The 23,267-nt window shown below is 40.6% G+C and overlaps 1 protein-coding gene across 4 annotated transcripts in view; it reads left to right on the top strand.

The window, feature by feature from the left end:
- The window catches only part of Astn2 (astrotactin 2), a 917,671-nt gene that overhangs the window by 501,719 nt on the left and 392,685 nt on the right, over window positions 1–23,267 (top strand). The window lies entirely within an intron of this gene.

The raw sequence follows: 23,267 nt of genomic DNA on the forward strand, positions 1-23,267 counted from the left end.
GAAACATGATTGAAGGTCTCTCTGGGTAGAGGAATCAATGGCTTAATCTTTCGTTTTACGTTTTGGTGTAGTCTAAATACCTCTCAACAGCAATGCATTACTTTTATTAAAAATAGATTAAAACTCAGTGTGCTGGATACTATGTACTGTGGTATAAAGGGGACTGGCACAGTCACACCTGCTTTCTCTCATTTGTACTTTCTCACCCATTCCTAAACCTTCTGCTAAATTCTCTGGCCCCAGCTTCTACATACATACATATGCATATATATATACATATGATATATATATATATATATATATATATATATATATATATATATGCATGTCTGTGTATATGCATGTGTCTACATGTGTATAATTTACAATGTATAAATATTACATTGTATTTTGACATGGAGTTAAATCCTAGTAACCCATTGTTAGTTAAAATTCTTTTTAAGTGATAAATGCATTTAATACACTCAGCCTTCTCAATGAATACCCCACTGTATGCTATAAAATTCTCTTTTTCCTCCTCTCATGGTCTTGGGGCTGAGTGAGAGATTTGGTTCACTTCCTGCCCAGCACCCAAAAGAGATTATTGTACTATATATCATTAGTTAAGAAACACTGAAACTCAAAATTGTAAATCTAATTTTTACTAGATGCATAGCACGTTTCACACTATTGTACAAGCAAAAACTGAAAGTCAGACTGTTTGCAAGTCAGTCTCTGTCTACAGTAGATTAAAGGTGCCCATTCATTACCTAACTAAAATCTTCTACCTCATCACTTTAGGCATCAGGGCCCAACTTTTATTTGGATGATGTCATATGACCCATGGAGATCCAGCTTCCTTGGGGTTTGCCTGCATCTGAACTCTAAGTCCTCCTCTTGCATGGTTTGGGAGCTTGCCCAATCCCTTGGCTCGCTCTGCTGCTGTTTCCACATCTAATGTGAGGAGAGCATAGATGTTACTTCACACTGCTGTGGCAAAATTATTCAGCTGCAAGTGAGACTCGGGGATCAAATACCATTAAAACAAATGGACAAGCAGTGGTTTTTTTATTTTTAATCTTTAAAAAATACGTTTTTATTTTCTTTTGGGAGCATTGCAAGAATAGAGAGTGGGTACAAAGGGGTGGGGAGATGGGGAGATGAATGAATATGGTTGTGTGATATGAAATTCACAAATAATGAAAAGATTTTTAAAATGTAAAAAAATAAATACGTTTAATGGTACAAAGCAAACTACCTCATGCCTTACCCCAAAGCTCTAGCATATGGCTGATCATTTCTCAACAGACACCTTCCCTAGCCTGAGTTCATCACATTTAACATCACTCAACACCTTCAAAGTATCGTCGGTCCTTAAGAGAGATTGTACGCTGCTGCAAATGTCAAAGCATCTCTGGCTACTGTTAGCAAAACAAACTGAACAATGAGCATCTTATGTACATCAGTGCCAGGCCCTCGGCTTCTAACCACTTGACCTTGCTGTCTCCAAGAGTTATGTAGAGTTATTTCTAGATGAAGTGCTGGGAAATCAAGCCGGGGGCTAGATTTTGTTTCTGTGCAAATCTCCAGGTGACTGCCAACAATGGAACTACAGGCCAGGGATACAAGTAAAACCACAAATAAAATGAATGATGCATTTTCCTTCTTGGAGCTACTTGCATAATGGGTCATATTCTACCTCCGTAATCGTCGTTCTGAAGCAAGTGACACCCCTTCTTAGAGTCACTGCTCCCACAGATTCAATAGTCAGTGTTCTTATGAGATCAAATGGTACACTGGAGGCTTCTCTTTTCCTTGTTAGCTCCTGTCATCACTTCCCTCACCAGCAATGACATGACTACCTTCCTGTTTTTCAAGCAAGGAAACTGAAGCCCAGAGGGCTTAAGCAATGTGCTCACAGTCACACTACCTTATCAGAAACTTCATTTCACTTTTTTGCATGCTAATGAGCCATTTTATGTGTGCTTGTGTGTCACTTATTTAAATTTGGGGAGAACAATCAGTAATATCCTGTTGGGTTCTGTGCATGGCTTTCAAATGCACACAAGGCTGGAGAAAGTGGTTTCTCTTGATTATATCATGCAACTTCCGGAAGATTTCCTTTAACGATCACGTTGTGCTATCTCTAGCAATTTGAAATGTTTGTGTGAGTCCCTGGAGGCTGATCATCTGGGTGGCAGGTGCAGTTAGAAGTAGGGAATAGGAAGGGAGTGTATTTATAAAGGGCCAGATGAACTTGTCAGTCAACCCAAGAAATGTAACTGTGAAGGAACAGGAAATTAATGATTGTCCCCCTTGGCATAGACAGGCACTCCAGTACTGGCAGTGTGATTTGCTGGCTGTCAGCACATTTCTCACTCCTGCTTGCCAGTTATTTCTGTCAATAGAAACACGTTTCAATATCTCAGAACTGTTGATCAATAAATGCAGTGCTTGGTGGTTAAAACGAGCTCCAACATTGTCTGGAAAAGGAGGAAGAATTAGATTCCTTCCCCTCACCCCTCCTCTTTTTCTTTTCCTTTTTTCTTCCCCATATATTTATTCCACCAGCCACAAATCACTCTGTGCACAAATAAATGAGAAGAATGAGCATTGTGATCGAACAGCATCCTCCTGTGTAGTAGGCCATGCGTCAGGAGGAATGTATCTGGAAACCAGGGAGGCAGACAGGCTGGTGATGGTTCAGTCCGAGAGGAGTCGGGGAAGGGAGGGCTTCTAGCTTCATAAAGGAGAGAATAGCTGAGGTTGGCCCTGGAATGTGAATAGCAGTACCGCAGTTCCCCAAACAGACATCTGAAGGGTGTCTTTTTCTCACAGATACACACACACACACACACACACACACACACACACACACATACACACACATATATACACGGGGGAGAGGAAAGAGAAAGAACTAGACCCTCCTATATTATATTTTCATCTTTACACTTGTCTTTTCTTTTTCTTCTTCAGGAAAGAACAGTAGAATTCACAAAAACAGTGTTGTGTACAAGCAAACACATACCACTACATGCATGTGGAAGTCAGAACAATTTTCAGGGGTCCCTCTTACTCTTTCCTTCCACCCTGTGAATTTCAGGGCTCACACTCGGGTCTTAGCAGCAACTGTCCTTGGTCTTGCGAGTCCTGTAGTAGAATTTTAAAGAAACATTTTTATTACATTTTATTTCTTAATTTTGTCTTTGTGTGTCTGTTTGTGTGTGTGTGTGTGTGTGCGCGCGCGCGCGCGCGTGCGAGCGTGCACACGCGCATGCACACACATGCCTAGGAAGCTACACACATGGAGGTCAGAAGGCAGCTTGGGTGAGTTTATTCTCTCCTTCCACCTATGGACCCTATCCATAGGGTCTTAGGGATAGAACTCAGGTTGTCAGACTTGGCAGCGAGTATTGTCACCCACTGAGTCATATCTACTAGTCAACCAGTATATTTCAGTATTGTTACCTTTGGAGCAGTGCAGATAGAAACATGAATAATATATTATGACAAATCATCCTATATCAAATGGGAACAATTTTCTGGACCTGTTTTGTGCCAGTAGTACCACTGGATGGTCCCTAAGAGCAACACTGTCTCTGCCTCTATCTCTAGGGCTATAACTGATAGGTCTATACATAGCAGACACTGAATCTATACATTTGTTTTTTATTAATGGTCATACACTTCATATATGCTACTGACAATGGCCTCATGCTAAATGAAGGCAAACATCATTCCTTTTTTAATCCAAATGACTTGATATACCTGTCCTGTGTACATGAAAGTCAGAATTATCCTTTAACATATACACCAGGTCATTTCTTTCCTTGCTCAAAACCTTCCAATGTCTTTGCTTTCTGCCAATTATCAAAGTAAGGACACAGAGTCCTTACTGTCACCTCTGCAAATCTCTCTCAATTTGATATCTACTTCTCATTTATGGGTCAATCCTACTCCTGTGCCTGGGTTCTTGCATCTGCATTTCCCCTGCCTATTAAGAAGCTTTTTACCAGCCTGGTTGTTTGCAGCTTTTCCATGCTGCCTCTACTTCGAAGCCATTTCCTCAGGGGTCCTCCTCTGCCATCCAGAACACTCTACCTACTTGGCACTCAATAGTCATTGAATTTGTCATGCAAGTTTATTTATATGCTTTTCCAAATTTAATCTATTCAGCAACCTTATGAATTAGGCATAATGTCCCCATATTCAGGCAAGGAATTTAGAACATAATTAACAATAACAACATCAACAGCAGCAATTTTCTGAGCACTTGCTCTGTGCCAAATGCTACACTAATCACTTCACGTTCATTATGCCATTTGATTATCTCCATGACCCTACACCTTGATGACTTATTGAGGAGGCTTTCCCAGATCACCTTAGAAAGACAGCACACCCTGCCCCAGCTCTCCTTAACCCCATCTGTCATAGTAACTTTGATACCGATGCCACATAACTCCTTAATGCTTGTTCACTGCTAGATAGCAGTCTCCCTCACTATCACATAAACCCATTGAGGTAAAAGCATTTTCTTTTTGCTGTCTGCACTACACCTAGAACAATGCCAGACAAGAAATAGAGCCTTAGTTAAATCACCTTTTTTTTTTTTTTTAACTGTTTTCCAAGTTTATTCCTTGGTAATGGGGCCAAGAGGAAGAAGGAAGAAGGAAGAAGGAAGAAGGAAGAAGGAAGAAGGAAGAAGGAAGAAGGAAGAAGGAAGGAAACAAATTGCCAGCTTGTTTACAGAGCAAGTTCATGGCCAGCCTGGGCTAATGAGATCCTATCTCACAATAAAACAAATAAAATATGTAATTGCAGCAGGTATCAGTTCTCATGTCATTTGTGCATGGGGTGTATTTAAGGTACTTCACCCAGGATCTCTGTGTCCATTGTGTCCTACCCAGTTATTTCCTTTCTAGCACCTACAGGCCAGCAGCAGCCTTGTTTAGTAGCCTTATTTAGTACAAGACCAGCACATGCACTTAAGGGCAAACCACTGTGTGGATCCTGGACCTGTAGATCTCTCTGACATTGTCTCTGGTCAGGACTAGACTTTTCTCTGTCCTATAGTCTATGTTCTCACAGACCACCAAAAAAGGAGGCACTCACCATCCCTTTGATATTTTTTTAAAATAATTTAACTAACATTCTTTATATTATTGTACAAAGTTGGAGCAAATGGTAGCACCTAATTAATAACAGTGCATACTGAAGAATTATCTGGAGAGACTGAATGAATTAATGAGTGAAGGAATGAATGAGTCAGTATATAGACACATTCTACTATCCATGAGTAGCAGTGAGCCTTCTTGAAAATACAGAAATTGAGAATCAGAAGATGAATGTTTACTGACTTGATGATGTCCCTTCTCAGTTGACATGGAAGTCCTCACCTTTCATACATCAGTGTTTGACTGAACTGGGAGGAAGATCTTTAAAGAGCTAATTAAGGTTAAATGGGGCCTAATCTGATCTGACTAGAATAACTATGAAAGGGGAAATTCCAAGGCAGACATGCGTGCAAGTGGACCACAGAACCAGGAAGGCAGTGATCTGGGTGTTTAGTATAAGCTAGGGAATGCCAAAGATTGCCAGGCAATCACAGGAATCAATGATGGTTGCTGTCACATGGACAGGTTAGAGCACAGTGTCAAATATCTTTAGGCAGAGAGAGGATTTAGGATGAAATTATCCTGTGCCTTGATCTCAAACTTTGTCTCCTGAGTTGTGAAGATATGAGCTCCACTGTGTGAGCCTACTCTCTATACTGATTTAACAACTGCCCAAGGTCACCCAGGGCTGCAGCAAAGAAATGCCCAAATCTGCTTCTTCTGTATTCCATGGCCTCCCAAGCAGCCCAGTCTTTCTGACCTTCAGGAGCACTTGTATGTTCCCATGCCATCTGAGATTATCATATAGCCAAGATGATGAACACTTCTTCCCACATCATGTGCTACTTGCTTGCCTCCCTTTCTTTACATGATACATCCAGAATTCCAGGAATTTTGGCTTGTGGGATGACAGCATTCAATATAGGACTACATCAAATCCAGACACCTTGAAGTGTTTCTTTAGTAGCTTATAAATGGTCCTATTTGTGCTATCATTGTAGCTAGGATCCTCTAGTAGGTGATTTGTGACAATAGTAAGCAAACCAAAGTTTGAGCACATAGATTCATGTGCCAAGGATTGAATTGTCAGTTCCTGTTCTCACCTTGTGAGCAAAATGAAGACAAGACCCATTAACTGATAAATGTATACAGATATGATTCAAGAAATGGTGATGGGAATTTTCACAAACCCAGTGAGGTGCAGTTGATATGAAGGATACTGTGTGAATTAACACAAAGACTATACATTGGTCATAATCTTGTCTATACACACAAATACATACACACACACACACATGTATGTATGTATGTATGTATGTATGTATGTATGTATATAATCAATCTCAGTTAGATGCTGTCTCTTCCTTAGATTCTACATTTTTCACTACATGTGTACATGTGTACATATGCTCATACCTATTCAATTTGCTCTTGCTTCTTCTAAAATTGATATTATGGCATAAAACTCTCTATATTATCAATTATATCTAGAAATGTTTATTTTAAATTTTCATGTGAAACCTCATTGTATGAATAATACACAATATCTATAGCGATTTCTTTACTGCTGAGTACATGCATTGCTTCCATTCTTTCTACTTGTATGTCGGTGCATGTGTGTATATGGATGTACAAGTATACTGTACTTGTGCATGTAGAGGCCCAAGGAGATCCAAAGTGTCTTTCTCAGTCAATTTCTACTTTATTTACTAAGGCAGACATTTCTGCTCAGCAGAGAACCCAGAATTTCTATCTAGTCAAGCTAGACATCTTTCTGGGGGGATTTCCTGACACTACCCTCCCAAATGCTGGAATAGCAGGCTACCAATACACCTGCTTGAGTTTTACATGCATTGTTTGAATCTAAACTCAGGTCCTCATACTTTCTCTCCATTGAGCCATCTTTCGCATGCAGATTATTTCTATTTTGAAACTCATTATACATTACATTGTAATGAACATCTATGTATTCATTTTCACCTGCACTGCTCATTTTTTTTCTCCTGAATTTATGACTATAATCACTAGGTCAAAATGTAAGAACAAATTTCAAAAGTCTTGGTGCATTAGGCAAGATTGTTTTCCATACATTTTGTCAAATTATCACCCCACAAGTAGAATGGGAATATAGCATTTCACGATACCCCATCGCGGCTGAGAATTATCATGTGACAAAACTATTTTTCTACTTGATGGATGAAAACCAATAGCATCTTGTCAAGGAGATGCAGACTACAGAATAGGCAAGCTTTTAGAGATCAATTTGCTTCAAGGTTCTCATTCCCCAATGCCACTTTCTTTACAATCCAGTCTTGTTTGCCATTTATTACCCTGGCTTGAATAGAATGGCTGCCTTTAGTCCTTGATCCTCTGTATTTTTCCTACTTTTCTGTCTCTATTCTTTTTCTTTCTCTCCCCTTCCTCAGGACAATCACAGAGTTTGTAAAAGTAATGCAGTCAGTTTAAGTAAATACATACATGTATACAGTTTGCATTTCAGGCATAAAGATATTAACACCTTTCTCAATCTATGTATGCCCCATCATCTTCCTTTTCTGAGCCTCTGTGAACATTCTGATACTTTTTCTTATTCATAAAAGCCATTGGCTTTGCTCTATTCAGAAACCACCATCATATGTATATCTGTATTGCTCGCAGTTCAAAATATAGAGCAAGACCAGTAGGTATTGAAGAAATAATATTTTATAATGATGGTTGGAATGGTGGGTGGATAGATGGATGAGTGGGTAAATGGGTGGAAATTTGGATAATTCTTCTATTATGTCTAAATAAGTTAACAGTTACCATCTGAGGCTTGAATATATAACGGTCTTATTATTGATGATCAGTGGGCAAATACCTGCTGATTTTCACCACATAAAAATCACTGAGTCATGTACAGATAATCCTGATGCTATGACATAACCAGAGTACTTGTTTAGCAAACGAATGAGCTAACTAATGTTTAATTACCATATCTTACTATTTAGTATTTTATTGTTCAAACAACTAATAGACTGTGCACAGCCTTTCCCTGCCTGTCATCTCTATTTGATTGAATAAAGAAATTCCTGCAGGTGGAGGTGACATGTATTTCACATAAGCTGAGTCTTTTGAGACACTGGGCTTTCTCATAACCTGTCAACACCATGCAGACAGCTGCTACCCTGCTGGGAACTGAGAAGAGCAGTAAAAGGGAATTTGCACTGGCCAGACACTCGATCTGTGCCTGGCAGGCATCACATGTGGTATTTTCAGCCACTTTTCTCATTTGTGTTTTCATGCCAGTCCTGTGGGTCAGTACTCAAATCTCCTTTGATAAATAAGAAAACCAGCATCCAGAGGACCAGGGGACACATCAAAGTCCAAATCAGATTCCTCTGCTTAGGATACTCAGTGCTTCCAAGTGCTATGAGTGTTCATTTTTGCATGTGCCCTTCTTTTATCAGTGCCAAGGACACTTGGAATGTTATCCCTTCCCCACATTACTGTACTATTTAAGTTAACTGAGCTCTTTGCCTTTGCAGTTGTTTCGCAGAAAGGTTTCCTGCTCTATAGCTCTAGTCTCCCACAATGAACTTACCTGTCTTTCAGCCTCAGTTTACACAACTTTCCTCTAGATCCAGCTTTTATCCACCACCATCAGTCACTGTAAGCTCTGGTCAATGCCCTAGAAACCCCAGGATCTAATTTAAGGGAACCATTTTTCTCTCTCATGAACTGCATTACTCTTCTCTTGAATGTATATACAGCAGGAACAAGAATGATTCTGATAACCCAATAAAATGATTCATGTGGCAACCATTTGAAAATGACACTACCCTCCAGACATGTAAGGGGTTATATAAACTAAGTACTGTGCTTCTAGAAGCTAACTTAAAAGTTTATCTCAAGTGGGTCTGCCATGGTTCATTACTGTGTGTCTGTAACAGTGCCTTTCTGTCTGAACACAAGCTATGTGAGGACGTAAAATGTCTCTACACACTTGCACATGCTTAGAGCTCGGCCTGGTATTTAGGAGATACACCTCAAAGGTGAATTAAATAAAGAATGAATGTAGAGATGAGCTATGAGAAGACGAGTCAGGGAAGGCTTTCCCTCAGGACACACTCTTTGAAACCTTGCAGTTTCTCTGTTGGGAAGCCAGTGTCTTCCAGCAGCCCAGAAAGTTACGACACTTTCTCGAGGTTCTACCAGGGAAGGGATGTGTGACAAAAGCATCTCGTGTCTGCTTTCCCAGGAAAACCAAGTGACATCCAAAGCAACAATTGGAAGGAGCATTGAGTCAAGCCTTTGTTTCACACTTTGAGAAACCAAGTCCCAGAGAACAGAAGGTGCTAATTCATAATCACCACGATTGCGTAATAGTATTCAACTCTCTGGATATTACATCTAGTTTTTTTCCATGGTTCAATCAGCCTGCTCAAAAAAAAAAAAAAAAAAATTAGAGTCTACAATGGGTTGTCTAATTCCAAGGCTATCCATGCTGTTCTTAATCTCATCTATGGCTTTAACCACCTCTCTTTTTGGATCTTGTTATAATTTCTCCCTTTGCACCCATGAAATCATCACTACAATCAAGATAAAAAGCATATAAACTGCCCCAAGATTTCTGAGTGTTCCTTTGTCTTTTCTATGATTTTATATTGTAGAAAGAAAACTTAATGTGAGATCTGCCCTTATAAGGGAAAAAAACTCCATGAACAATATACTATTCTTAATTATGTTCTCCCTGTGGTAGAGCGAATCTCTAGACCTCAGTAATACCTGCAGCATAAACAGCTCTTCATTTCACTGAGTCAGAAAGGTTAGAGAATTCAGCATGGAGCTTCCCTTTTTTCTTGTATCCCACACAGCCTAAATTAATGTCATTCCCACAATGGGAGGTATCAAGCCAGGGGAGGACATTAGGTTTAGAAAGGTCTATGGGCTTATTTAAAGAGAATTTAAGAGAAAATTTGGGGGCAGCTCTCTCATCAATTAATTTCTTGATTATTTATTTCATTATTTGTTTACCCATCCATTTGCTTACTATAGAGGGAAAAATATCTGATATCTCATGGTGCATGTCACTGAGCTGAATCCCAAAGAGGTTTACTTTTTGCCTTTAACACTTAAAACCTAGTGGGATAATCAGATATAATGTCCCTCCTTCACCCTTCTGCTCTGGACCCAACTACTCTTTTCCCTCTTCTTGGGAAGAGGGAAACCCAGCTCCACCTTCTGCAGAGTGTGTTGCCTGCAGTGGAGTTGAATTATGAGTATTTAACTTGGAATGAGTTGAAATTGATAACAGGGTAACATGCAAGTGGCTTCCCTTAGCTTTAGAGTCACACAAATCTGACTCTTTTGTATCTCTTCTCCTGTCCTGTCTCTTGAAATAGGACTTTACATTGGCCAAGAATTCACTATATAGCTCAAGCTGCTCTCAGACTTATAGTCTTTCCCACTTCAGCTTCAGGGGTGCTAGAGCTACAGCTTTGGGCCACTTCGCCTTGGGTGTTATATTTGTGCAATGGGTTGCATGAACTTATATAACATGGTTGCTGCAAGGACTGCATGAAATAACATGGGCAGAGAACTCAGAGTCTTGGCTGTCCTGTGATCAGCAATAGTATCATACTCAGCGATCCATAAGGCTGTGGAGAATGTGACTTAGCTGGGCTCAAATGGATGAAAGAAACATGTTGGAAAAGAGCTCACCATCCTTCACCATCATGGAAATGCAAACCAAAACTACTTAGAGATTTCTTCTCACTTCATCAGAAATGCTATAAAAAAAATGACAAAAATAAATGCTGGTGAGGATGAGGGAGAAGAGGATCCAGTATTCACTGCTAGTGCATGTATGAGCTGGAAAAACCAGTATGGAAATCAATATGAAGTTTTCTCAAAACAAAGAAAGGAAAACAAACCTTAATTATAGAACCATCCTGTTCTGACTATATACCCAAAGAACTCTTAAGTCCTACCACAGAGATACTGTTCTACTCAAGGAAATGGAATGTACCTCATTGACAATCAACAAATGAATGGATAATGAAATGTGGTATAGATACTCAATGGGATTTTATTCATCCAAAATGAAAAATGAAGTTATGGAACTTTTAGAAGAATACAGGCAACTGGATACCATTATATTATGGGAAATAAGCCATGTGCAAAAAGACAAAATAAAGAATGTTTTCTAGCATATGCAGAAACTAGATTTGTGTGTGTGTGCACATATGTGCATGTGATAAAACCATAAACAAGACTATATGAATGGGTGAGGAGAGATTTAAGGGAGTTGGAGATGATAGTGGAATGAATGTGTCAGGAGGCAGAAGTGAGGACGGCGTCTGTAGTGAGTCAAGGTGTGAGGCAAGGGAGAAGAAAAGTAGTTACTTAAGAATAATGCATGAAAATACTGTGATGAAAACCAATACTTTGTATGCTAGACTTAAAAGCTAAAAAAGAAAAAGAAAAGAAGGAAGGAAGAAGAAAAGAAGGAAGGAAGGAAGGAAGGAAGGGAGGGAGGGAGGGAGGGAGGGAGGGAGGGAGGAAAGGAAAGACAAAGGAAGAAGAGAAGGAGGGAAGGAAGAGATGGGAAGAAAATCAAAAATCAAAACAAGAAAATACGACTGCAAAAGCTAAAGAGGAATTAGTTTTGGGAAACTCAGAGGCTCTATACACACCCATTCCTCTAACCACCCAGTACTTTTCAGATGGGTCTCCTTGTAGCCAGCTTTTCTTCAACTCTAGCATTTACTGGGTGTCATTGGGCAATCTCTTAGAGAAAAGCTAGACCTACTTACCCACTCCTGCGCTGATCATAAGTGCTGCCTGCCAGAATGTGGTAGGAGCCAGAGTGGCTGGGACAAAAGCCAGTGAGAGTCTCCTGGCAGGCACAAGTGAGGCAGAAGAGAGACAAGGCTGAGCCCCAGCTTGATCTTTGGTTTACTGCTCCCTGGAGAGCTCCTGTGAGTTACTGTGATCACCACACTCTTCTGTGCTTGCTCTCTCCGAAGCCCCCAATAGGCTCAGAGAGGGACTGTACAAAGGAAGCAGAACGGGGCTGCTGTAAGGTTGGGAGGAGGCAGAACTCCAACCGACCAAGTCCAACTCAAAGGCTTTGCTTCCCGAGTCTGATGGTGGAACTTGAGAGGGCCCAGTCTTCTTCAAAGGTCACTCATTCAGGAAGAGCTTCAGGATACAATAGAATTCCCGCTGTGGCTGTACTAAACTCAATGCCAGGCATTGAGTCTGTCTTCAGGACAGCTCCTTGTTATCCTTGCTGAGGCTTGGAGTAAGTGATTTCTGCCTTAGCCTACAGAAAAGAGACAGTTACTCCAGGTTCCCCAGAGGGAACTGTGGGTTTGTGAGTTCCCCACTTGGAGCCTTGGCGTTTTGTTTTCACATATAAATTTGGCTGCCCTTTGGTGTTAAAGTGGAACATGTCTACAAAGCACACTTCCCAGAACCAACAAGCTTCCTGGCTGCCCATTACCTGCCTTAGTCATGGGCTCACGATCTGTTTCAGCAACCCTCCACCTCTGGCTCCTCATTCTCTGCCTCTGTGGATGCTGATCTTTAACACCCATATCTTTCCTCTTCCTCCTGTCTTCCCTTCTGCGAATTCCCATCCATTTCTTTAATCAGCATTGTCCTCCGATTACTTGAGACCCATCATACCCTTCCTGGTCCAGGAAGGCTTTGCCACTCAGACCAGGAAGAAATCATTGTTTGTTTGTGGGGATGCTATGACCTGATTTGATGCATCTATATGTATTCTGTTGGCCTGTGTCAATGGCTTTGCTCGTGCCCTTTGCCCTGGCCTGTGTGCTTCCTGAGGGCAGAGCCTTGTCTCAGCACCACTTTAGTGTGAAGCATGACACTCAGAAAATACTGAAAATTTTGAAAACTGCATATTTACATGTTCCTTCCTCAGGACTAACTGCAGTGTCTGTAATACTCACCCACTCCCCCAACCCACCCACCACACACACACACACACACACACACACACACACACACACACACTCACACACAAAGAACAAAGGTAAAGACAGGACAAGGAGCTGCATGCTGGCACAGAGGTACAGTGTCTTCTAGTCACACCCACTGCCACACTTTTAAGAAACACTGCAGTGACATTTGCAGATGAAAAGGTGTTAGTCATAGAAGCCAGGTGACTTCTACAATGACAAAACCTTTGGGATTTTTATATTTTTCTGAAGCCAACGTCTGCTCTTGCACCATATCCTATGGGGCTCCCCAGGATGTAATTATATTGGTGTGATCATAGCTGAGGTTTTTAATTTCCTGTCTCTTCCTATCTGGACCCAAGCTTTGGATTATATTCACAAAGTGACATGAATTCAGCAAAGGACTTCATCTACCCAAGTGTCAGTCTAGGCTATAGTCCTTTACCTGGGGTTCAGGGTGCAGATCTATGAAATGACATAGGAGAATAATGTCCTGCTACTTTCTGCTAGACTCTCACTGAGATTTAGCATTCCCTTTCTTTACAAACAGCGGCAACAAACACAAGTGTGTTAACAGCATCTGTGCCTTTGTCGTCGATGGAAATTACATATAGCTAGATATCATATTTCATTTGTTGCAGATGTCTTAAAATATAGCTTATGCTCATAGCTACTTTGAATTTATGGTTATTATTGCATCTGGCACTGGATCTTTTAATTTGATGTGTCACTAAAGAAGCACATATATTATTATGCTACAAACAGCGTTTTTTTTTTTTTTTTTAAGAAAAGATTTTGATAAATGATTTCTTTTAGAATGCTTTTGTATTTGGCTCCACGCATGAGAAACGGGATTGTAATGTGTGTGGGGCCTCTGGCTTCATGAGACTGACAGAGAATTCCACATATTAATGCAAGAACACATACAAGAAAACTGCCTGGACTTGAGCAATTTTCAGGGTGGATGGAAAGCCTGTAGTGGTTGGTAGTGGCCATCCCTAAATTGAAGTGAGTGTACCCATCTCTGTTTTAGGTTCAGAGCCTTACAGAATGTTTCCATGTGCCATCTATTGATGCATTAATTTATTATGATTCAATTATTTATTTTGATTTTTAAATCGTTGTGAATTTAAGATGCTGCTTATGACATTGGTCAGTGGAGTGTACGGCACAGTTCATTTATGTAACTGTCATTATCTCGGGGTATTGACAATCATTTTTACAAAAACAAATGCTGCTCAGAGACTTAATAAATGGCAGGGCAACATTTTGAGCCATCCGCTTCTTTATAGTGATACACTGGTATTTATTTCTGATTTCACTACTGATTGCTATAAGCTCCTTAAAATACTGGAGTGTGATCCCGCCCCCTCCATTCTTACAGTTGTCTTTTATCTTTGAAATTGATCTTAGACAATGGAAAGCAGCTGACAGCCTTTCTGGGGAGCCATATAATATCATCGACCTGGAAGGACTCTTGTGATCATTGTGCTCATGACCCAAAGATGGTGAAGGACACAGCAGAGGGAGACAGAGCTGGACTTGGATTCTGTATCTTACCCCTCAGGCGGGTGTGCACCTTTCTAGCTGATACAGACCCACACACTGTGCAATGGTGGGCTCTGCTGGTCCACAGCACACACCAGGCTCTTCCAAATTGTCCAGCTCCCAGAAGCCTGGGGCTCTCACAGCTGGGAAAGGTGCTGGTTTTTCTAAGAAAGCCCTCCAGAAATGCAGGGCCTCTTGCTACCAGATGCCCATCACAATGCCCTTCTCTCTGGGGTGCGACTCATGGGGAGCAATCTGAGGGTATTTCATGAATAAATCATCCCCAAGATTCAGCATTTGTCACCGAATCAGGTTTTTCTTTCTCCTGTTGTTTCTTTTTTTTTTTTAAATAATGATGGAACTTAGAAAGGGAGGAACAGAGAAGGCAAGGAGGGGAATGTCTATCACTGAACAGTCAAATCAAGTTCAGAGAAAAAGAAAGATGGCCTCTGAAATCAGCTGGAAACCACTATCACTGTGGATGATAGAGGTGGGACATTTATCATCAGGATACTTCTGAGGAAGCCCTTGTGGTTTAGCCTTACCAACCTCTAAGCTGACTTGGTTGAGAGTGACATTCTCCAGAGAAACCTTCCGTTAGCTCCAACCGCTTCACCCTCAATTAGATCTGCATCTCTGCCATATGCTTTCCTGGTGTGTGATGCTTCAGAGCATCCATCAGTTTGTAATTACATCCTTAGATACAGATAGAGACACAGGCATGAGCAGAGACAGATATAGAAAGCGTCCAATCATAAGCCTAGGCTTAGGAACAGACACTTCTACCACTGCAGAAACAGGTACCTGTCCAATGTCTGTTCTATTTAACAAACCTCAACCCACAGCTGCTTTGCTCTTTTCTGTACCATTAACCTCCAGCCCACATGGTAAATGTAAGTAAATATTTACCCAGTGTACAAATACAATCTGAAACATGCTGACCCTTTGTGAAGATCCCCATTTGAGCATTTGCATCTTTTAACTCACTGAGTTCTGACCCACAGCCCTGTGATTTGAATGCCATTGTCTGTTTCACAGAAGAACAATGGGCATCGTAATAATTTTTCCTCTATTCTCAAGGCCACAAAGCCAATCAACCTTACCCACCTCCTTCCTCTGATCCTTTTGCCCTGTCTTTCTTCAGAGAGCAGCTGCAGCATTCTCAGTGCACCAGGAGATGTGATCAAGGAGTCTCTTAGTATGCAGGAAGTTACAAGCTACTCAAAGACACAAGATGCTCACAGGAAGCTACAAGACCACTCTGCTCAGCAATCCATTCTCTCCACCTAAATTAGTGCAAACTATAATTGCTAGAGGAAGGGGAATATGAAGTGTCAGCTTGAACTCAACTCACAGAATTACGGGCTAAGAAAGAATCATAAAGAGGAATCCAGGACACCAGGGAGACTGGGGTTAGACACTTCAGGGATGGGCTTATGTCAGTTGCCTGGGTTCTCTGCCAATCTTCTTAGAACTGTAAGAGACAAGTACTATATTTGTGGACATACACTTTTTCATGTTGAGGTAAAAATAGGATAATAAGAGCACCCTATGGGACTAAGGCAAGAATTAAATGAGGTGGCTCTTATGAGACCAAAGTGCTAACTTTCCAGTAGATGTCAGGCATTTTATTATTATTACATAGGGTGCATTCTCTCCCTGTGAAGCATGATTCACCTCCACAGCTGTCCCAGAAAATTTCTGCCTGGCTTAGTTACTTGTTCCATCACTGTGAAGAGATACCATGACCAAGGCAACTCATGAAAGCATTTAATTAGGGTTGATTTACAGGTAGGATGAGCATATAACCATCATGGTGTGAAGCATGGTGATACACAGGCAGGAATAATGCTGGGGAAGTAATTGAGGGCTTAAATCTTACCCACAAGCAGCAGTTGGTAGGACTGGAAGAGAGGGGGCTGGACCTGGCATGGGCTTTTGCAACATCAACCCCTATGCTGGACCCCAATGACACACCCCCTTATACCTCTTAATCCTTCCCAAATACAGTTCCACCAACTAGTGACCAAACATTCAACTATGTGACCTTGTGAGGGCTATTCTCATTCTCACCACACTATCCCTCCTCAGACAGCGTATCATCTTAATTGCTTTCCCAAAAATGAATCCTCCAGATGATGTCTCAGTTTCTTTTGTCAAGTGGGGTGATTTATGATTTACATCACTGTGTTTAAAAAGAGTAAGTGAATGGAAACTCGTAGTGCTAACATTATGGTGTGACCATTATGAATGCACAGTAAACAGTTATTATTGTCATAGTGGTTGTCATTGTTCCTATAATTATTTTTTAAACTATTCACCCTCATTATTAGCCTGAGTAAAAATTAGAACTGCTGCTAGAATCTTTCTTGAAGCCCATAGCTTTTATGATGATGAAGGCCAGTGTTCCTAAGTATCTGACACAAAAATCCCTCTCTAACTTGCCTGCTACCTGGCCTTCTTGACATTCTAGTCATCCTGTATCTCACATCGGCCCCCTATTAGGGTATATACCATGTTCTACTCCAGGCCTCAGCATGTGCTGTTCCTTCTGGTACAACTCCATTATCCCGGCCATTGTTATTTTTTTTAATGGATTGCTACCAATCCTTGGTGTCTCAAGTGCAATATTGCTTTACAGTTTCTGTGGGTCCTATAGACACATTGATATTGTCATTCAAACCACCACACTATAAGACCCACTGATAATGCAGTGGTTTGGATGAGAATAGTCCTCACAGGGTCATCTACTTGAATGCTTGGTTCCTAGTTAGAATTGGTTAGGGAAGGATTAGTGGGTATAAGAGGATGTGTCACTGGGGCCTGGGTATGGGGTTAAAGTTGCAAAAGCCCAAAGAGTTCTTTAGACCCACTGATAGACATAACATGTTATATCACACCCAGGAATCAGCCAGGTGCCCAGAATAATCAGCTACCCATGGAACACTTCACATGAGCGAGTGGCCCACCAGGGACTACAGGCCTTCCCTAGTTATTTCATGGGCTTCTTACATTTTAAGCCATGTTTTCTGAAACTTTTACCATACTATATGCATTAGCAATTGTTGATGGATGTTTTTTCTATACTTGGTATTACTGGGTACTTCAGATTAATAACTGAGTTTATTTTTTTATGTAAATTCAATTATCAGGATATTACTAACCTCATTTTTAATAAGAAACTGGAAGCTTGAAGTTAAGAGACTTGCTTAAAAACAAAAAACAAAACAAAAACCTTACAGCTTGTGTGGCTCTAACTCCGCTGCAGGGCAGTGATTACAGACAAGCCTTTTTACACACAGCTTGTGAGTCCTGCAAGAGGTACTGAGAAAGATAGGTGGGGGGAAATCGTGACTCCAATCATACAGCTGTTGCCTCTTCTTCCCCCAGCATAACTCATAAAACAGGGTTTCATGTTGTTACTAGAGAATGATTAGTGTGCATCAGTGGGGGGCTTGTCACTGTCTGGGCTCTGAGTCATACATTCACGCCTCTCTCTGAGAGGCACAGACCTTTCCTGGTGTCTATTAACAGCAAGCCATGCCAGCATCTGTTCCCAGCTGCCCTGCCTAATGCTCACTCTGTGTGGTGCACAGGCTGACAAAACTGAATGGCACCCAGATGAAGCATTTTGCCCCTGACCAGTCAGTCAGGTGATGAGGGCTAGAGTGTCACCCAATCTGTTGGGGTCTGGCTGATTCTAGTTTAAAACCAGAATTTTCCAGTGGGAAAAGGAGCAGAATTGGAGTCTGAGAGCTAGATACATGCTTGGGAATGTGTAGATGATGTCTGGGCATTGGGAAAGAGATCAAGCTACAGAGAAACTAAATCTAATCTAGATTCATCCTTAATCTAGTGACTGTCATGTGGTAAGTACTCAAATATTTATTGAATAAATCTACAGTAAGTGTGTTTTCAATTTTCAAGAACACATTTGTATGTATCAAGTTATTGTAGTTTTATAACAGTCTAGAATTGTAAGCAGAACAAATACAGCTCACATGTTAGAGATAAGATAGAGTTTGAGAGGGGACTTCATGTAGAAGAAAGAATGTGACTTTTGGAAGTGGGCAATGCTGAATTCACAGTTTTTATAACTCTGCATTAAAAGGATGATTGTCTTAGCTCCTGGTGTTGCTGTAACAAGACATACAGACTGGTTACTTTATAAAGAATTGAAAGATTTTTCTCATAATTCCAGAGCTAAGAGATCCATGATCAAAGTACCGACAGGGTAACTGTCTGCTGGGAGCCTGGTCTTTGTTCCCAAGATGACATTTTAAAGACTGTGTCCTCTGAATAGGTGGAAAGTAACTTCGTATAACACATGGGGGATGGTCAAAGGGCTAGAATCCTCCACTAGGACATCTGACTCCATTTGCATGGTCTCAACCCTCAAAACACCTTCACCTCAGGAAGGCCCTATATGGAAAGCATGTTGCCTGGGTGATTACACTTCTGAAGGAATTTTGGATGAATTACAAAGTTTCACGTCTTAGAAGTTAGCAATGTCCTTTAAAAGTCAGGGAAGGATACACAGATAAGGGGAAGAAAATCCTTGAAACAGTAAAGGCAGATATTGGGTTATAAAGTTCCAAGCTATGGAAATACGGAAAGCTAAGAGCGATCCTCAGAAGTTATGAAAACTCGAAATTTCTCCCTATCTGCTACCAAGTGACCACGGCTCTGTCGACATCTTGAGCTTTCTTTGATCCAGCTTACCTACTTTGTGATATTTGATATGCAGCTCAAATGAAGAGTGACAGGGTTTGGACCTTTTACTCCTATATTGGTTTGTAGTGTCTTGGGGCCAGGAGTTAGGGTGGGAATTGTGTAAAGAACAAACAGGCTCTTAACATCCATCTTTCTCTAAATCATAGAGGAACTAGACACTGATGTCTGCTTATTGCCTTAACTGCTAAGGGAGCTCTGACCTGCCACTAACAACAATTTGTTGATGCTTAAATGTAGTATGGAAAAACTCCAGTGGATATGTGTGCACAGCCTTTCCTTGCCTGAGTGACCAGGGAAAGTGGCACAACTCCCTTAAAAATCTATTCCCTGCAGTTACCCAATGGAAGGAAAAACTATGTAGCTTACAAGGCTATTAGAAAATTGAAAGCAATTGCATAGGAAAAAACAAAACAAAAAGACCCTACACTATACTTTGCATATAGCACATGCCCAGGAAATCATTAATGGGGAAGCTATCATTAGTGGGGAAGTTGATGGTGGCAACGTTTGTCAAAAAAAAACTAGTTTCACATTCAGATCTCTGGTGCCCTGCTCTTACACCTATCACTCCAGCTTGCCTCTGTCTCTGGGGGTGCCCACTCAATCCTTTATTCACCCCTAATTTGATGCTCCTGGGGCTAAGTACAACAGAGTACAACAACCCCAAAACCCAAACTCAGGCCAGAATGATGGACTGAGTTCTCAAGCTTTAAGGAAAAAAACCGCAGTGTCTGCCCTGAACTTCTTTCCTCTCTAGTGCTTACTTGCTTCATTTCCTGTCTGGACATAATCGCTCCTCTTGGCTTAGCAAGAGCCTTGTGTCAGGCCTTTGTGTCTTAAGTAGAGCTCCCCATGTGCACGCTGCTTATGGAGAATTGATTTTTTTTTTTTTTCAGAGCTAGCGGTCTGCTCATTTGTAGTCTTTAGGTCCTGCAGAAAGGTGGCATCTTTTACTTATTTTATTTTACTTCTCTCTGTTTTTTCCTCTGTCATTCTTTTATTTTCCAGTCCACATCTTTCACTTATCCCCTCTCTTTCTTAATCTTGCTCATCTTCTCCTGCTCTCTGACTCTCCTCTTCCTATGTATTTTCTCCTTTATTTCTCTTTCTCCTATTCTGTCTCTTCCTTTTTATGTCTCTTTTCATACTTCTTTTGTCCCCATTTAATGGTCCTTTACTCACTATGTGTGTATCTCTCCCTTAGCAGGGCTGTCTGCCCATCTGTCTGTCTTCCTGTCTATTTTCTGCTTCTCTTTACTAGCTCTTGGTGACTATGTGTCTGTGCCTCGGTTTCTTTCTTTTCCTAACCACTTCTCTGTGCTTGTCTCCTTTCCTGTTCTTATTTTCTCCTTAGTAGACAATGGAACTGCTAACAACATGCAATGATGTCACAGATTTAAGCAGTGTACCCACAAGATAAAGGAATTCACTCTAGTAAGAAGAGAAGGCTCTGTGAAAGACATAACAATGAGGTGTAGTGAGAAAGACTTGTCTGAGGCCACTGCTGTATCCCATGACATAAAGCAGGGTCTAGTACATATTAACTAGCTAGTCAATAAACACATAAGATATATGTGTATATGAATGAATGGATGAATGCATGTAAGAATTTAATCAGTTTTCAAGGTGTCTTGGTATTTCTTCAGGAAAATAATTCAGAGATAAATATCTTAGACAGAAAGGAAAATGTAATTAGCATTCAGACAGCCTGCAAGTTATAAGGCAATAATCAAAACTGCAGGTTTTATAGCATTTTAAAATTTAGATTTTAGGAATACGGGTGTTGAATAATTTAAGTATATACAATCTATACTGCTCACCACCCTGAAAACTCCTAAGTAGGAGACAATTCTGGTCCCAAGCATCCAGGTACACTCAGATTGAACATACTGACACCTGTTCTATCATCTGGGCTGACTCTCGTGATTCTCTACATGGAAGCATCAGTAATTGCCAGGCCTGAATCTGTAGTATCCTTTAGCCACAGGAAACTGCCTTACCCAATGATACCCATTTGTTTTCTTTTGGTCAGCAGTCCATACAACAGCCAAAGGATATGGGAATGCAAAGGCCCAGGTGCTTTGTTATCATCTGGGATGTCGATAAATGTCCTCCTAAGACCCTGAACTTGACACAATATCAACTAATGGTTTACTGTGGATCCTTTACCAAGTCTTGACTTGCTCTCTTTTTATAGATGCATCTCTCAAGAGGGGTCCTCAGTCATGCCCCTGTGTATAACTGTATTCCTGAATCTGCTTTTATAATGACTGACTTAAGTTTCAGTTTTCAAAGAATAATAAGCAGGAGATCAAGCAATAGAAAATATGAAGATAGAGTAAATAGAGTCAAATAGAGGTCAAAAAGGTTCTCTAGAGGAATATAGTTGATAGAATGAGTATATGAATAAATATATTTATATGAATAAGTACATTGTCATTGCTGTGAAGACACACCATGACCAAGGCAACTCTTATAAGGACAATATTTAATTGGGACCGGCTTATAGGTTCAAAGTTTCAGTCCATTATCATCAAGGCAGGACAGTGGAAGCATCCAGGCAGGTATGGTGCAGGAGCTGTTGAAAGTTCTACATCTTGTTCCAAAAGCAGCTATGAGAAGACTGACTTCAGGCAGCTAAGATCAGGGTCGTAAAGCCCACGCCCACAGTGGCACACTTCTTCTAACAAGGCCACACCTACTACAACAAAGTCATTCCTCCAAATAATGCCACTCCCTGGGCAAAGCATATACAAACTGTCACATAAATATATTCCATAAAACAGCAACAGAAACTTTTGTCCATTTTGAGTATATGTATATATAATATTTATTAAATATCTAGTATGTATTAATATATTATTGATATTATATAATATATAATAGATGTGTATATATTGTATTAATTTAAGCAGCTTACAGACTAGGGTCAGATAATCCAACAATGCCTATCTATCAGAGGAAGGTTTAAGAAACCAGTAGTTGTTCAGTCCACAATGCTGTCTCAGCTGATCTTTAGTGTATGTCAGAATCCTGAAGAAGTCGTCTCTAATGTTAGTGAGAGAATGCAATTGCCAGTGACAGCAAGAGAAAGCACACAAAGAGCAAGCATCCTTCTTCCCTGTCCTTTATATTAGCTTCTAGCAGAAGGTGTGGCCTAAACTAAAGATATCTTTTCCCACCTTAAAAGATATACAATACAGGTGTATTTTCTCATGTCAGAAGACTTGGATTAAAAATGGGGCTTCCTATCTCAAATAATTGAATTCAGAAAACATCCCTCACAGGTGTACCCAGTTGCTTAGGTAGTAGTTAATTCCTGAGGTAGCCCAGGAGATAACTAAAAAAGAGCCATCAAAAATAGGTATCCAGGGGAAAGATTGTGAAGAGCCTTGAGGGCCAAGAAAACTACTTTAAGTGCTCTTCTGGAAGTACAGACGAGTTACTGAACAGAGGAATATCTAATTAGAGCTGGATTTACCAAGTTCACTGCCAATCATTATAATACTCAGACTGAAGGGAGAAAGATTAGAAAAAGAAAATGAGTTTGGAAACCCAACCTGGGAACTGTGGGCTTGAATGGATAAAGAATGGGAAGCGTCATTGTTGTGATCTGTCACCAGCTCTTTCTGTTCTTACATTTGCCTTTTTGCCATTCTGGGATCTAGGAGCAACATCTCATAGGAGAAGACACTCCCATTTCCCATCTCCAGCGGGATCCCCTTACTAATGACTGCATCTGCAAGACTCATGTCTAACCCAGTACAAGCATATTACTTTTTGACAAGCTCTTTTTTCATAAAATAGTAACAGAAACTTTTGCCTATACTGCCCATATTATAGAATCCATTTATGGAATACCATCATATCTGTGGCAGGTCTATAAGAAGAACCTCATTTGACGAGAATTCTGTGACCATCC

Source organism: Arvicanthis niloticus, chromosome 5 (genome assembly GCF_011762505.2).
Source record: "Arvicanthis niloticus isolate mArvNil1 chromosome 5, mArvNil1.pat.X, whole genome shotgun sequence".
NCBI lineage: Eukaryota > Metazoa > Chordata > Mammalia > Rodentia > Muridae > Arvicanthis > Arvicanthis niloticus.